Here is an 18,700-nt window from a genome sequence, read left to right as displayed (position 1 = left end):
CACGAGCCGGTGCATCGATCACGAAACGCGTCCGGATACTCGCGTACGAGCGTAAAGCTCGTACCACTAAGCCTAGCGCGATTCTATGTACCTACAGTCGCGTGCAACATAGGCTCCTTTTCATCAAAGGAAAATATAAACGAAGGACTTTGGCTTCGTTAAATTGGAATTTATTTAATTTGATATGAAGGGGTGGGAGAGTTTGCGTTGGATTTTTCTTGGCTTCTCCCAAAATTAAAATCAAATGGTGAGAGAGTTCCTCCCTCTTAATTTAAAAAACCTATGTTGCACCCTAGTGTACTTATTTTAGATTTTTTTTAAATCGAAAGGAAACGAAGAGAAACTACCCCATAATAAATTTTAAATATAAAATAATATTTTATCTGAAGCAGAAGGTAATTTCTCCTTCCCCTGCAACGCTAATTATGATAAAAGCATCTACTCCATCCTGATAGGAATTTTGTTATAAAATAATTAGCGTTCCATCATTTATGAACGGGAGTGTATGGTGGATCGCGAGGTTTTCTCGTAGCGAGGACAGGCGAGATGGTTCGTCGCGATAATTCTGTCCCCGCCGAGACTCGATGCTCCGACTCGGTCCATAAATCGAGCGACACGTGCGTTGCGCAAACCCTTTCTGCCTGTAATGAATGTTAGCTGCACGTCGACCTACTGCGTAATTGATAGCAGAGAGAATCCGCGAGATCCTGTCCCCGAGTACCGACTGAATTAGAGGATTCAGGAGATCCTCATAGACGCGATGAAAAGCAGCCTTCCTGTTTGCCCTTTCATGGCTCCATTAGGAATTTATCTTAACATGGGTGTGTGCTGATGGTAGCTGAGTTAATGGGGTATTATTGATACTGATTGGAAAGAAAGAGTGATAGTATGGTTCCTTATAGATAATTTTAATTACGTCTATTAAGGTACTAATTAAGGAAGTTTAAAGTATAGAAATATCAAAACACAAAGCCATCTTACAAATGGATATAATAATAAAAAAAAAAAAAAAAAAAAAAAAAAAAAAAAGAAATAAGAGAACCTTTGTCGTTCCATTCCAATAAAAATCACGCACACAGATGTCTCGAATTAACTATTTTCAATTAACCAAAGAGATTCTTTAATTAAACGCTTTTGAAAGGTCTTCGAATGAAATTCATTGGTCCAAACAACGTTTCACTACCATTTTTGGTAATCGACCGTTAATATCATTTTTCTTGCCGGCTACTTGATCGGTAATCCTAAAGGATCGCTGTTATCTAGTGGAAAAAAGAGAAGAAAATAAAAGGATTCCCTGGTGTCCATAGCAATAAATATGCTCTTGCTAGATCCGTGGAACGTGTCAAAGCTTGGCAATTATGAAAGCAAGATTTATTACAAAGACGCCGAATGACAAGCAGATTCATTCAGCTGTCCTGCAACGCTTTCACGTGAATCGCGAGCGTACACGAAACATACGCGGGACGAAATTGAAGTTGAAATAAAGTCCGTCCGGGTTGAATAATACCTCGGTCCGTGTTTAGACGACTGGATGGAGAACAGGTACAGAGGTGTATGTAAGTACGTTCGTGCCGCGAATTGCATTCTACTCGAAGAATGACGGACGACAAGTCTGAAGAGCTTGTACACTTTGAATCCACTTGTTCACAACGATACTATGTTTGGATCCAGTTAATGACTTTCACCTTTATGTGTGGAGACTTTCATTTGTTCGCACCCAACGATAATGCTTAATGACGATTTTCTAATAAACAAGTAGGAGCGAGGGTGGGCCTAATATTGTAGTCTTTCAAATTTTCGGAATTCCAAGGTTTTAAAGTTCTAAGACGCAAACCTATTTCTCAGGGTAATTTTAAAATAAACCCTAAATAAGTATATAATTTATCAATCACGGTTGTTTAACCGCTACTTAGCTAAATAACAGTTGCAGAGAAATCGGCCACCATCAATCCCATTAATTTAAAACCAACAGATAACCTACCATTGATAAATCTCTATGTACCTCACGCAACCTTCTCAGACATCATCCCAAAGCCTGGCTACTTCATCTCACACACACACGCGAAAAGTTGATCGCCTTCCATAGGTCGGATCCTCTAATTAACTTCTATATACCACGAACCCCGTTTACCCGGCGAAAATTACTTTTCCAGCGATTAATGGTTAATTACTCATTCCAGGAAAATTCGTCGACTGGAGGATCGCGCGGGGTCACGGAAGATGGATGACGGAAGAAAGTTGGACGACGGTGAGATGCATCGATGCCCGGTGGATTCGATGAGCACAGAGAATGGCGAGAATCAGGTACCGATTTGCTATAGATACGTCCGTGGTTAACGTCTCACTAGCGTGATCATGCAAACGCCACAGGGTATCATAATATGTTCGCTCTACAAAGTCTCTACGTCTTTCCCTTTGCAATCTTCATTTTCTTCATTATATCTCTCCGTGTCTTTCTTTACCAATTTACTACTTCCTTTTTCAATTAATTTTCATTCGAGCCGCCCATTTTGTTGCAATCTCTGTACTATTTGTCTTTGTTCTTGGTGATTCGGATACTTTACATCAGATTATTCTACTTCTTATACAAAGTTGTTAATTACTTTTATCTATGCATTTAATTAGTTATCTATTCTGCTCTTGCCATTCTATTTTCGATATTTCTCTTTTCATCTTCACCACCGCACAGAGTGATGATATTTATTTTTGTTTTCTACTGCTTTGTCTCTTAATTTATGCTAAACTGGAACTTATCTTACTTATTTGTTTATATAAGTTTTGCAGCTCTTATCTTCTTTCTGATGTCCAATTTCATTAGTTTCTTCGGTGCCCTTCTGTCTTTGTCGTGCCAGTTTCAGTTGAAATCAATCCGTTCTTATTAATGTAGAAAGTTACTCTTTCCCTCTGCGATCACATTTTCCCTGTTCTATATCCCTATTTTCTCTTTTTCATCTACACTAAGACGTTCTTCGATATTCCTTTTTCTTTCGGTTTTAACTACACCTGTTTTCCACCTTGTTACGCTCTCTCTTTCTCTGTTTTTCACGCTGTAATCTCTATCTTTAAGAGCCCATCTTTGTCAGCCTATGACGATCCGTTCATGGGTCTTCGTTGTTCTACAAAGTTGCTCGATCAAGACACTCGTCGATAGAAGTAGGCGTTAGAAATTGCAAAAATATGCTTAACATCCGTGTAATGAATGAGTCCGGTTTCTTGACGCTGGAAAAGCCGCGAACCGTTGGTTTCTATCCATTTGGAAAATTGCAATTTCGATGAGGTGTTTGATAGGGATACGCCTGTGGAATTGAAATTGTAAGCCTGGAAGATGAGTAGACGGAAACGAGAGCGGTTCGCGTTTGCTACTTGTTTCAACTTCTGATTTCGTTTTTGTTCCTGTTATTTTGTAATCTTGTCTGCTGGAAAGTGGCACCTTGAGTTATGAAGCGAATCGTGAACTCTAACGGTGTTTTATATTCCAACTCGAACAAGTTTTATGATTAATTTTATTTTCCAACGTCAGTTATTTATTTTGGAAAATTTCATAGTAACAAGAATACCTATATTATTTTTCTAATGAAAAGAAATGGGTAAAAAGAAAATTAAATTTAAGAATTGTCTTTTTTAATGCAAGACTTCCTTTGAAAGAAGCTATAAATAGCTTCGATATAAATAGTTTATCAGTTTTTATAAAGATCCATTTTAAATGACGTTATCGACTTCCATTTAGCTCGTTGAGGTAGCTCGACATTTCCCTGTAAAACACAAGCAATTTCACTGTCAATCAAAGAGATTATCGGTATGTTCATCGGATACTATTTAGTGCCTCTACGGCATTAAAATGGAGGTCATCTCGAGCGAATAGATTTGTCTTCTTATGAATATAAACTCGACAGCGGCTTGTTGGCAGCGTTAAAGAACTTGTATTGTTTGAATATCTCGATCAATTCTTGTAGTGAGCGGAATATTTCGATGGAATGCCTGTTGAAAATATCAATCCAAAGTTTATAAATTATACTCAGAGTGCCTGCAAATTATTTTAATTATTCTAAAGTATTATAAATATTTTAAGCACTGTGAATGTTTCAAATATTCCAGAAAAATATTTTAAATATTTTAAAATAATTTTATTTATAATATCACAAATATTTCAAACAAGCATACCATTTATTTTTCATAATTCAAAAAAATATTCAAAGTAGTTCTAATTGATTCTAAAAATTCAATCCATTCTAAACGAATGTTGCAAATACCTGGAAGGCATAAACGATGTAAAAACACAATAATTTCCTTCTAGAAACCAGTCTTTCGAATGGTGAATAAGTTCCATCGCGAAACGGTAGCATAAATTAACGTCGATCCGCGAAATTTTTCAGCGACTCATTTAGCTTCCGACGGATTTTTGCGGGCCTCCAAGATTTCTCTTCGTACTTTTAGAACCCGATACCCGGCTGGGATTCGATGGTATACTTTCTAAGGCGGCAATTAACGATAAGATGTTCGACCTGGTATTTTTCGACCCCCATGAAGAAACTCATAGTGGCTGATCGATATGGTATTCCTTCGACGTGCATGCTCACGAGTTTATTACTGGCATTGCATTAACCTTTCGTTGCAGAACGAACGAATCGTTTGCTGCTTATAGAGAGGCGCGAAATGGGTGATTGCTTTTCAATATAAAAAAAAGGAAGATGATAGAAAATGGTCAGGTGTGTGATAATTTCGACGAGTCAAAAATTAACACTCATATGTGATTCAGAATTTAAATTTATTTTGAAACTTCTTTCTCGTTTTATTTTTAGTTTTCTTATTTATATCATCACGTGCAGGATATCTAGTAACTGGCAATCAACATGTTAACATAGTACTTCTGCTATCAACATAATTTGAATTTCTTCTTTTCTTTTCTGCACTCTTCAATTACTAGCGACCCTCGTAACAGTCAACGCGTTAAATAGAGGTAGTAACGACGGTCGATCATCGTGTTCTCGTTTAAGTGAATTGACTTGTCAATTTCAATTAGCATTATTAAGCTCGCGAGCAGGTTGCTATCACTTATCGATCCACCTGTTACGGGGAAACCTAATCTGCGACACGAATATATGTTTCCTTTAGGCGAAGTGCCAGGATTATCAGTAATCTTCATGTTTCTGATCTTTGCTCGGACTAATTAGAATGATTCGGTCGCCAACAGTGTTATCCACGTGGCAGCTCGTAGACTTTAATCTTCTCATGACCGAATTAACTTCCTTTAAGACTTTGCAGATTATCTATTGATCTTCTAGTGTTCAATTATTTAAAAAGAAAATTAAACAAATACGTATACCGTTGAATTTTAAGTGTTGCAAATAAGAATTATAGGAATAAATATAGGAATTAAATTTTTTAATTTTTCTTCTTAAACAATCCTTAACGGAATATTGAAAATAAAGAAAATATGAGAAGATATAATATATTCAATGTAAATGTGAATGTGCCTTGAAACAACGCCGTGGGCCATCGGTGACCCAAGTGTCAAGAAATTTGCCAATAACTTTCTCCGTCTTGGTCTCGGTAACGCGTCAATTTAATCATGGTAATAAGACAAGAGTAATCACAATTATTAAGAAGCACAAGAAAAAGGGCAAAATTGCCAAGCGTATTGAACCAAAGCTGACAGAAGAAGCAACATTTCATGCTAATTCGTTCGGACAGCTATTGAGAACGTAGAAATTGCCGACTATTAAGTCTTTGTTTAGCAAGAGTACAGATATTCGCGATAGACAGAAGATCCTTCCTCAGAGCAGATTCAGAAGAAAACGTAATTGCAGTGTGCCTGTTTCGTGGTAGACGTACGAATTGACAAGCCAAATGGAATATCCTCCTCTCTTTCGTTTCTCTTCACGGCTCTTTTTCTACTTTGTGCAAACACGTTTTGAGAATGTGCAGATTGATGATTACTGCAGTCGACAGAGTCGTGCTTGTGCCACTTATGACGAAGCAATGTGGCAGAGCGTAAAATTTACGATAATGCAGGTTAGGCTCGTGAAACCTTAGCTGACCATGCTTGTGAAAATCGATGAATGATTTACAAGAACTCGGAGCGATAAATAAAACGTTGAAAATCGTGGAAAAGTGTTTGGACCATTTGAATTTTGCTTAGGATACGTATTTACCCAACAAGAGGTATTATTAATGTAGTGAGTTATGGTGTTTTTCTTTTCCCGAAGACTCTAATCCATTTGCATAAACTGGAAAGTGTTCGAATGATTCGACTTCTGCTTAGAAATTTAATAATTCCATGAGTTATGGGTTCTTTGTTACAAAAATTATAATTACTTGCATAAAGAATATATGGAAATTGTTATTTATATATTTGGAAAATATTTATAACTTATTTCATTAAGACTTAAGTCTTCAAAGTCTCCACTAAGCTATAATTTTTATTCAGATTTACGAGCAAGTGCTCTAAGATCCAAAGAAAAGACAGCCATTAATGTCCCATAAAGTGTTATCGAAGCTTAAAATCAAAAGGCTTAATAAACTCATAAAATTTGATGAACATCAGTATCAGACACTCTGTAATCAATCTCCTTTGTTAATTCTATTTTATTCCATTTCATAAATTTTTCTAACGTCACTATAATACGATATAAATAATTTCTTACATTTATTGCTAACTATCGCGTGTCTTAGAACATTCGTCTTTGGTTGCATCGCGTGTCTTCAATTTATTTGACGTTTAAAGAAGTCCAGTTTACCAAGGTAATCGATGCGAATCGCACGTGATATCATTCTGTTGCGATCATTCCGGATGTAAATGTAACCGAACGAGTAAATCATATCAGACACTCTCATTTTATAACTGACATCTTTTCCTCGGTAATACCAAGTTCAAGATTTAAAGAAAGTGCATCAACTATCATGGCTATTTTATCATTCATCTAATTTACAAACTTTTACAAAATCATAGTTTGATCTAGATTATTAGTAGCATCGCGATGATAGATTTCTAATGCAAACTTAATCTACTTTAAATCGTGTAATTACAAGGATTGGAATTTAATCATCATCCATATTGTCAGGTTGACTTAAGATGTTTATTTTTAACAAATCTTTGATTATCTTCACGATATCTTCTTATTCTTATTATCCATAATTTGTACTAATATGGGTGACGGATTTCTATGGAAATTCAAGGACCCACCCCAACATGGGTGGCAATGAAAATTCTAATAAAAATTTGAAGAAATATTATTTCTGCGAGAGAAAATACAAAATTCTCGGATAAAATATATGTAGAATTTTGAGAAAAATCTCAGTCTTTCGACTTCCGTTGGATGTTCCCCGAAAGAAACAAAAGCCTGGTGTCGCAACGCGATTGTCTGCTTCAGAGACACGCTTGCAACCGTGCCGTGTAACGGTTTGCGGCCCCTCGATGCGGACAGATCGGTGCTTTCATCGGGGTTTTCAAAAGACATTGCAAAAACGGTGGTGGTGTTGCGTGAAGAGGACGCCGCTTATCCGTTGATTTCAAAGCGTGGTCCGACCGTGTGGATCCTCGTAAATAAATGCTGTCCGGAGACGACACGGAAGAGAACGTTGGCGAACAACTTCCACCATGAAGACGAAGTGGTGGTGGTGGAAATCCTGCGTTCGATGCACTGTGTGTTTCGACGTTGACCGTAAAATCGTGACAGAGATGTAGATGACGAAGGTTTTGCGTTGGCCGAGAGAAGATTTTACCTTCCGCTCATTTTTTTTTTTTTTTTTTTTTTTTTTTTTTTTTTCAGAAGTTAACGTTAAGGGTATTAACGTTGAATTTATGGTTATGGTGTTTGATCATTTTTGGCTGTTACACGGTACGCCAGCGTGTTTTACGAGCAAAAATTAAGGAGATAATGTTATATTAATATAGGGGTCTGATAAATGTTTCGCGATTATGCAGAACAGGATCAATATTGTCAGTTTCAATGGCTTTGATACATATCAATGTTTGGCATAAATTTAAATAATTGATATTTTTTTCTGATTTTATATGTATGCGATCCACTGAACACTTTCAGTAATGTTTCTTGAATTTTATTTATGCAACCGTTCCATTTTCCACTTTTGATTTCCGTACTTCGTTGAAAGTAGAGTATCCGTAGAACGTAAGTTTTAAGGGGGTTAATAAAATTGATAAATAAGAGTGTCGAGCACACGCAGAATCTCGCTCGTGAAACTCGAATAGTTGGTACGTTTTACCGAGCAGTGAAACGAAAGTTGCGATCCCGGGGTCAGCGTCCAGGCTTAAATTGACGTGTGTAATGAGCCCGTAAGAAAGTTCGCAGTTTTGTTATTTTTCAGCGACACAGTCCCGTCGGAGACGTCCGCACTTGATTAAATCTGCGGCCGAGATCAAGAAGGGATCTCGTCGGATGTGATTATCGAGAGAAATCTCGAGCCACGAATACGTGGAATGTAATTGGTTCGATCGGCAGGGATTTAAAGTAAAGCTTGTTTTCGGTTTTCAATGGATATACATGTTTCGTCGCGGTTCGTCGCGCTTCTGCTTCAAGAATTAAAGTGATACAGGATGAGATTGATTCGAGAATTTCTGAACTACTTTCAATTAAGTCAGACATATTTTGATGACATAAAAGTTTTTCAAAGTACCACTTATGATACGTCAATTTAAAGCTCAAGACTTAATAAAAACGCCAGCAATATTATTTTATCAATATCAGCACGATTGTGACCCAAATATTTAACCGAGGCCCAGATTTTTCACTTACTTTTCACTCAAGAAATACCATCAGCAACATGACAGCCCTTTATAAAACGTCTACTCTCTTCTGAAGTGACGTTTACCCGAGGCAAGCAGACGTCAAAAAATCAGGCAAAGTAAAACTCTGGTAAGATCAAGCGGATCGAAGCTGGCTCGTCCTCATGAATATTCAGCTGAGCGAATCCGTTCGAGAGACGGAATATAACATACGTGTAAGTGGAGGAAGGACTGGTTAAACGTATTCATCCGTAGAAGGTGCCTTCCTGAAGATACCGATATCTCTGTGAATGCAACTCGTCCAGGTTAATATATTTATTATCCTGGTTAACGCGAATTGCCGTTGAATAGCCTGCCTATATGATATGGTACCCTCTCGCTTAGCGAGTAGAGGTCGCAAAAGGGAGAGGAAAAATCGTTCCGGGTAGCGTGCGTTGTCCTACAATCGGGTTTATTGGAAATGTTGGAAAACACGCGATTAGTCCTTGCTCGGCTCGACGAGGAACTTAATCACCGTGCTGTTGACTGGGTGCGCCATTGGCTACTTAAAATCGGAGGGAAATGCCGTGGGAAAGTTGCAACAGTGTGCTTGATGGCGCGATTAAAAGGACAATTAATAAGGAACTTTCCTAAAGGTATTAATTATAAAAGATTTAAGCAGAAAATTCATTAACCAGTTAACCGCAAGGGATTTCTAAATTCTAAAAATTCTAAAAATATTTTATTTCCAAATTAAAAAAAAAAAAAAAAAAAAGATCATGCAACGAAGGGTTAAAACTTCTTCTGCTCTAATTCTCTACCTTCAGAAATGCTTCCTGAAGCCATACGTCTCTAATCCCCGTCTCCAATCACGCGATCACGCTTAAACCATCTAACGTTGAAGGTAACCGATAGGCAAGGCTCGTAAATCAGTTAACGACACTAAAACCCGAAGCTGAAAGTCACCCTGTATTCCGGTGTCTCGACCACCCTGTTCAAGCGTGGGCGCGTGAAACCTTGCTCGCACAATAACCTAGCGAATGGTTGTTGATCGCTCACCGATATCACGCACGAGCCAAGCTGGTTTTCCACTCGCCTGAGCCCCGTTTCGCCGAGAGGAGGATGATAAAACGGCACCTCTCGGCGTGCGGCGAAAAAGTCGCGGATTCTCTCGCCAGCCGGGGAGTGACCGTCCCTAACAGCCGCGAATGAATATATTACGTCGACCAGGTGTGTATTAGCTGGCGCGTTGGACGCGAAGAAGGCTATTTACGTCGATAAATAATCGCGCTGTTCGACGAGGGAGTCACGAGGCCGTTTAATGGGTGAACATTAATCTATACGGATTTTCTGGTTAAAAATTTCCTCTATTAATAGGGTCAAATGGTATAGGAGTTTACTTCTTCAGCACTTAAGCGTCTGATCGATATTCAGATGTACTTTGGTCAAGATTCGATTATTATTTGAAAGTGTACCTACCTCTTACTTGCGCATAAATGGTTTGAACTGAACGTGAAGGGTTGATTTACGATTTCATCGGGAAATTATCTTAATAATGTTCAGCTGTACCAGTCAGGAAGATATCACTAGGAATACCGTATATTCTTGAGGTTCTCGCGAAAACGGGGCTGAAAGTGGCGAACGCGATCTCGAAGCGAAGAAAACGTGCATTCGCGCTATTAGATATCCGCTTGCTTTTGATCGATACCCCGCAATTTCGAGACGGCCACGTGAAGATACAGCCATAATTCCAGGAATACCAGTGTATAACGGAACACGCGGTTCAGAACGAAATATCGTCGAACAGAGAAGGATCCACGAACCGATATCGAATAGACGTGATAATCGAGAGAGACTGTTATAGCCGCGTATCGCACCTAGAATTTCCAACTTCCTGAATCGTTGAATCACCGAAGAACAGTTGGCATGAAGAGAGCTACAGATTGCTTATTCTCATTAATAAAGATTACTGTTGGTTATGTTCGAGCATTAATTACTGCCTACCGTTGATTATTATCTGTTCTGATAACGCAATTTTGTACAGATATGTTTGAACGATTAGAGTAGACAAGAATTGTGGTGCTGAAAGAGGTTTTATCAATAGAAAATCTTAGATACACTTGGAAATTGAATAGGGAAGGCCTAAAGTATGAGATTTTTTTATAGATAATTATTTTATTCAGAGCGTAGAAAAATTACAAAATTATAACATTAATTTTTGAAGTATAATTAATATCAGATAGAATATCATAAAAAGTTAAATATGAAAATTTGACTTTCATAGAGCATTCTCTGTCTTTATTCATAGTACTTGTAAGGACAAAGAAAAGAAGAAATATTTGTAGAAGAATGTTCAAAACCGATTTCCAGAATGCAACTGCAGCCGATGCATAGTGCAGCGCGTGCATGTGCATGTGCACCGTCAGACGGCGAGGATCTCGCGAGCACGAAACTTTCTAATGCCTGCATTAATATTTTTGTGCCTTCGAGCTAGAGCTGTTGCGTCAAAAGGTCGGCCTCAGCTCGTACGAGCCTTGGAACGGATACAGAGGGCGGGGCGTAACTTGAAACGAGGACCAAAAGGAGATGATTTCTGAACCGCGGTGTACTATTCAATGAAAACTGTTCAATTTTAAACTCATTCTTACATAACTTAAGATTGATGACGAAAGCCTGATGCGCATTATTGCATTTAAATTGCAACGATCAATCTGTGTCCCAATATTGAATTCGAGGAAAGAATTAATCATATTCTTCGAGGAAACCAAAAGTGGTCGGTATAATGCATGTGAGTGGTCGAAAATTATAAAATTAATTATTTTGTTATTTGTCAAAGTATGAAAGGATACACTTTCCTTTGAATATTTTTATAAACACGCTCTACATGAAGTCATCTTAGAGCACAGTGTTGAAAAAAAATCAAATATTTCATTTTAAAATATCTTCAGAACTGTTGAATGTTTGAAATACTGTCTCAAAGTTACAAAGGTGTATAGAAGATAAAATTTCTTACACCTGTCACAGTGGATTCTGGCGACATTCAAAGCGTTAAGCTACGCTTCGGTACCGTTCTAATGTCTCTTTGATTGAACATACTTATTTACGCTCTGAAAACTTATTTCTGCCTTCATAACGAACGCGCATTTTTCGTCTCAGCCTGATTTAATGGCTTTTTAAGCCACGATAACGAGGATGCTGGGAAGACCGTCGGATAAATGAGAACGTTAATTATCCGGTTATCCGGAAGGAACGGAACTCGTGCGTGCTCTTGTTGATATCGAAACCGGTAAAAATCCTTCTTCCATTTATTTTTTATTTTCATTAGTGTCTTATGAGACTTCTGTAGGTACTTCTCTGGAGATTCGTGAAAATTCTTTGATTAATAAAATTAACGAGGGAAGAAGTGTTAATTGCTGCAGTAACATTTGTTATAGTGTTTATACACCATTAGGTATTCAGAAGGCTAATATGCAAATGCAATGTACAGACTTCGATCAGTGTATCATAAGTTTTACGTAATTTGAAGAAATCTATCTTCCGAACGAAATTACGACGACATCAAACTTTCATCTTGTGGATTATTAACTCAGGGAAAGTAGATATTAATCATGTAATAGTATTCCTTATACAAACTCATATTCAAAACACCTTTTGATTAGATGGTAAAACGGTAAATTTCTCTATGAAAAAAAAGAATATTCTTATTCTAATGAAAATTACGTAATCAAAACTAAATAATTTTATCAATTAATTTTTTATTCAAAGGATCACACTTCTTTTCAAGTATTTAAAAAAATAATTTTAGTAAAAGAATATCCCAGTTATTATAACATCATAATTCCATATTTACGATAATTGAACGTAAACGACTTTTGATGAAGTCACATAGATAAAATCGTATGTATTTCTAATGTAATGACGAACAGTTTATTAGCTGATAGTAATGCCGTTTGATTTCGCCCGGGGCGATGAAAAAATAAAAAAAAGAAAGAACTGCTGTTCCTAGCAATTAAATAGCACCGGTTGTGCAGTGAAAAATCCTATTGCGCTACCATGACTCGGGAGATCTCATCCTATGTGGTTCTTCCCCGTGTAACAGCCACGATCGCCGACTAATCTCGAGCCGCTAACCGTTGAATTAGCAACAAAACGAGCCCGCGAGAAAATTACATGCCTGTTGTAGCGAACGCGCGCATCGAAAGGTCACCGAGACCGAGATCTTCCCTCGAAACCGATCGTTTCATTTCAGATATCCATGTATACAGGGTGAATTATCCGAAACAATCTACGTATTATTTATTAATTTTCCAAATGGAAAAAAAATTTTACTCTTTAAGATACACCTGAGACATTCAAACACACCTGATATGATAATTTGAGCATTTTTCATTAGAGAAAAGGATGATAGTATGTCTCCTCGATTTTATATTTCTTCGAAAATTATCGAGAGGAACAAATTATTATCAGGGGGTTTTCATAATTTTCTACAAATAGGTATGGGACTTAATTAATACGGGGAGGAATAATATGGTTCACCCTGTATACTGGATATAAGGAGCATCGATCTATCGCGCCACGCAATTGTCCTTGATAACGGTACACGATGCGCATGTAACGGGCTATCCTGATATATTATTGCTTTGTTCGTGGACCACGGGTGGGACCATGGTTATCGATAAATCGTTTACCATCACGCCGCCACCAATTACGAACGCTACACTCTCTTAGCCCATTTTCTGCACGATATCGCGCTGGAATCTCCCATGTTTCGCGTGAAACAAGAGGAAGAGCGCGTGTCAAATGATGTGAAACGAGGTGATAACGAGATAGGCAATGAACCGTGACACTGCACCGCTCAGATACAAGCATGATGAATTTCATTCAATGGATTTTATTCACACAATAATGAAGAATGTGTAAATTTCATGGGAAGTAATGAAATTTTTGAATACTTCAAGTATTTCTTAACCATTTAAAGACGAAGCATTTCTAAGTCGTTGAATATTTTTTATTCATTTTATAATAGAAATTTTTTACTCAATTCACAACATTTCACCACCAATTTCAATTTTCACCTTAAAGAACTTTCTTTACTTTCCTGTATTTAAGTAATCGAGCATCGACGAAACGATATCTAGATTATTGAAAGATTGATTGACATTTGAATGCGGATCGTTTAGCAATGACAACGAGATTATAGTATTATACGATTCAGCGTAGCCTTTAGTTTCACTTGAAAAGTAGAAATGGAAATCTGTAATCAGTTTTCTATTGATAGTAAAGTGATGTCCACGTTGAAGCAATTAACGCCTTTGAAATAGAGGAAGTCTGTAGAGAGATAGGGAAAGAGATTTCAATGCCTGGTTGATGCACTTCTATTGTTTCTTAGTTGCAAGAAGACTGAATGGTACAAAAGGCATTTCGTATTTTTGATTCAGAGCCGTTAGGCTACCGACGAAACTGGCAGAGTTAGCATCCTGCTCGAGAAAAGGATTATCCCTTGAGATAAACACACTCGAATTATCAACAAACGTGCTAAGGCTCGATCGTACATTCATTCGGTCTCGAGCCTTCCTCGAGTCAACACACAAACGAAGTTCATTTACAAATCGAATAATGCAGCAATGCTAATGAATTGATAGACACAAAATACCTACATAATAGGAAGTTATTAAATTCTGTTCTTCACCTTTTATATTTGTATATTTAAACATTATCAGCTTATTTAATTATATTCTTTACAAATTTTCTTTTTATATTTCTTTAGAAAAATATTACTTTTGTAGCTTACTCCTATTATAGTAATTATTTTTGTCTGCTGCAACAATTCCGAGAATCAAATTTCGTGGTCAAATTTTCTCAGGAAATATCCTGAGAATTGTACGACACGCTGGGATAAGTGGAGAGTTAAATTTCGACTTCTGCGAAAATTGTTTACGTAATGATACCGCAGATTTTACGAGCCACCAAAGTACACGTTTAATCCGAAGGAAATTTGGCTTTCTTCATTTGGATACATCCCAAGTAGTACATAATTTTACGAGTAATCAAAAAATGATGTTAATTATAATTACCTTGCTTAATGATTCTTATATTGCTCGCGAATGAAACTCATTAACCCTTGCAATGATGGTTTTTGGAATTCAGGGAACATTAAATAAAATATGAAAAATTCTAAAACCTAATTTTATTCTGTTTAATATAAATCTTATTCATCAAATCAGTTTAATTATTTTTTGTGTGACTAAAAATACATGAGACTTTTTTGTAGCCTGAATTGCAAAAAATCATGAAATTGAATTTCCTTTTAAAAACAAGCATTATCATTTTACCATCTTGACAATGTTTACTTTTAATCCCACACGTCACATCTCCCTTTCACGCAAAAAAGGCGAGAAAAAGAAATATCAATCATAACAACAAATAAATCAATTTTCTCTCCGATATCCCGGTGCTTTTAAGGATCTCATCAAAAGTCATAAATCATCGGTCCTGCTAATTTCTTTATCATCAACAGGTCCGTGTGTTTACAGCTCGTTGGTTGGACGTCGGTCAACAGCCGAATTTCACCTGCTCCTCTTTTTCGATCCGGCTAAATTGCTCGACCCGAGGAACGGACAGGAAACACGCTTCGACGAATCCCACGGCCATATCCCATCGAGGTTCGTGGGACAACCATCGGACCCCGTACCCTGTGGTGTTGGGTAAGTAAATTATTACTTTACATGGTGCTGGATGCGACTGAATTGATTATTTTAATTTAATCACGAGAGGATTAGAACAGGGAGGTGTTACTTTTGTGAGTCTAATCTTTGTTTTGATTTATGAAAGAAGGGATCAAAAATAGGCAATTGCTTTAATTGTAAGCTGTTAAATTTTTTATTTATTTAATTAGACAAAAATTATTTTGCCTCCTGAACTTAACGTCTGGAATTAAAAGATTTGATTTTATATTTTCTAATGTTGAAGTCTATAAATTCCTTTTATTACATAAATAGTTTCTAAACGTCGAAACGTTATCTCAACCATTTTTCTTCCTTTTAAACATTTAGATCTTTAGATCTATCTAATGATCTAAGTAGACTCAGGTTTGGTGTCATCGATCAGCTCGTTAACACGTTCACCTGTAACAGACCACTAATTATAGAGATATATAGGAGCTCATCTTCGTCGCGATGCATCGATTTCTCTTCGAACATTCTTCCCCGAGGAGGCATCGTTAGCCTAGAAAGTCCAAGAGAACGCGATCATAGTTTTTTGCTAGATCACTATCTCCTAATAATAACAATTTCGTCAAAAGACTGGTGATCGGCAGCGATTTTGTTCAGTCTTCAAAAGCAATTTTAATACTATAATGTTTGATGAACGTTTTGTTTAACGAAAAGAATTGAGTTCTATGTCGGTTTCATTGTGTCCTGCAAATATAATTGGTCACGAGTTTCGATATCGATGCTATCTATAGAATCTGTTTTCTGTCCTTTTGTTGAGAAATTGTGGAAGAGTAACGGGTACTGCTTGCAATTTTCTCTGATTAATGATGCTTTTTAGTTAGTTTGTTGGGAAGGTGGGGTCGTTTCTGGAGAGAAACGAAGGGAATGTACGCAGAAAGTTAGAAGAATTATCTAACGGTTATTTTGAGCAACTTAAATTCAATGCTTGGAAATTTGCTATTTGCAAATTAACTATTCTCAATTTTAATAATTAGTATTACTATCATTTCAATAATGTAGAGTAGGTAACATATTGAAAGATCGGAATTTAAAATTTGAAAGTTGGCAATTAAATGAAGAATAAAAAAAAATTTTAATGAATTGACAACGATGTCGTTCGTGTCGATATGTCTCCAGTTTGCCCTTATTTTACTGTGAAGTGAAATCCGAACGCGTGCCGATCCCGAGGAGATCTATGATCCTTAAATGGCGTTTTGATCCGCTTCGAGGATCTTGTACAGCAGTATACCGGTGTCTAATTGCGATGAAAGCGATGATGAAGTGGACACTCGACGCTCCAATGAATTACGATCCTAAGGTCGAAGCAAAACGACGAGAAACGAGGGGTCCGCAGCCACGGGACACTTGGGTCATGGATCGAATTGATCATGCAAACGGATCACGATTCGTGGAATGATCGGGTCGCGATACTGTAAAATAAATTAATCATCCGGTAAATACAGGGTGTTACATTTTATAATATTGATGTATTGCTACGCCTTTTGATGGATCTAACTGTGGGTGCATTGATCCGATAGTAAATCTTACTGCTTTTATGATAGGAATTTACAATTTAATCAACACTTTTATCTAAAATTATGATTTTCAAATATTTCTAAAAAACAGAATTTATTAATAATTTTCAATGAGAACAGAATTTTTACAATTGATTAAATTTTGTAGATTAGAATAAAAAAAAATTAACTCAATTTGATGGATAGTTTTGAAAATAAAAAATTTATAAATACAGTTCCTTTTATATAAAATGGTAGAGCAAAGTTACATAAAAAATCACATATTTCTTAATCACCATAACATTTGCAAAGGTTAATAATAATTCCTTTATAAAAGAAACATACTCTAAAGCATTCATTCAGTATAACATAAACCGAAAGTATGAAAAAAGATCGAAACTTGAATCATTGGAAGGACGAAACAAATGTACTATTGTATCCAGTGTCTTTGAGGACGTCTAAAAAGCGTAGGCGTATTAAACCGTGAAACAAATGGATCATTGAATCGTATACCGAAACAGTTGGATCTTGTAATTGTCGAATCATGAACACTGGTTGGTATAACGGAACGCGTGGATCAAGGAATGGTTAGACCCTAAGATAAATGGGTTACGGAACTGTGAAATCGCTACACGGTTTAATAACGGAACGGATGGATTTCGAGACGGTCAAATTACAGAGAAACAGGATCCTGAAGGAAACGGATATCAGGAAAACTGGACAATGGGTTGTTTCATAAACAATACCGTGATTTCATAACCTTTAACGTGTTAATTAAGCATATGTACCTAGGATTTAGATCATCTTTTCGATCATTTTTATTAAAAAATCTATTTGAGGTTTGCTAATTGAGGTCATAATTAGCAATATCGATTAATTGGTAGACAGAAGCGATCATTTCTGATAATTCCTCGAAATACCTTCTCTCATCGGTGGCAATTATCAATCGGTGCTGCAGCAGAGATTCAAATGATGGTATCTCATAACGTTGAAACATGGCGTTTAGAGAGCATAACCAATGGAAATTACGCGTTTGTTGAGTCTGATAAAAAAAAGCCTACCAGTCGCTACAGTGTTTCGCCGTCGTAATGAAGACGATTTCTTTCCATCGTGCTAATGCCCGGCTGGTGGTTAAAAGAACATTGCTCGGCTCCGCTGTAGCCAGTGATTGCATCTTAATGAAAGAAGAAACGCGCATGTAGCTGAGCATTGGGTCGGAAAAGTGGTTTCTTTTTCTTTCCGTTCGTATTCTTCATCCTCTGTTGCATATATCTTTTTATATTTCCAAGGTTGTTGCTGTTTACAATAATTTTCTTCTTTTATTCAAAACAATAAAACTGTTTGCCAGGTTTATTATGCAAAGTAAACGTTATTAATGCCTGTAATCAGTAAATACCATTTAAAAAGAGAAATATTTCATACACCATTCATGAAGACCATTCATATTTATAAATAGCTTCTGAAGAAAGTACTTACATATCACTTCACTTAGAAATACATACTGCTAATATTATTAGATAGTCCATAAATATTACCATTTAAAAATAGAGATACCACATTATCTAAAAAAATATTATCAGTACGTATCACTTCAGTTACAAATATCTGTACATAATAGGAATAGAATATATTATTAGTGGCTATAATCCATAAATATTGCTTCACTAATAGGTACCGTTTAAAAATCAAAATACCACATTAGTTATGTTTAAGTAGAATCCAAGTAAATAGAGACTATCGTCTAGTATTATCAG

At 36.6% G+C, this 18,700-nt stretch overlaps 1 long non-coding RNA gene across 2 annotated transcripts in view; it reads left to right on the top strand.

The window, feature by feature from the left end:
* LOC117606971 (uncharacterized) overlaps positions 1 to 18,700 on the top strand; it is a 107,954-nt gene that overhangs the window by 44,778 nt on the left and 44,476 nt on the right. Inside the window, exons 3-4 of one of the 2 annotated variants that reach the window (XR_004582107.2) lie at positions 2,181 to 2,304; positions 15,256 to 15,426. This is a non-coding gene — a long non-coding RNA (uncharacterized LOC117606971). Of the gene's footprint in view, positions 1 to 2,180; positions 2,305 to 15,239; positions 15,427 to 18,700 lie in introns of both variants that reach the window. The other variant, XR_004582108.2, reaches the window with a different exon arrangement.

Source organism: Osmia lignaria, chromosome 2 (genome assembly GCF_051020975.1).
Source record: "Osmia lignaria lignaria isolate PbOS001 chromosome 2, iyOsmLign1, whole genome shotgun sequence".
Lineage (NCBI taxonomy): Eukaryota > Metazoa > Arthropoda > Insecta > Hymenoptera > Megachilidae > Osmia > Osmia lignaria.
This window is presented reverse-complemented; position numbering and strand designations above follow the sequence as displayed.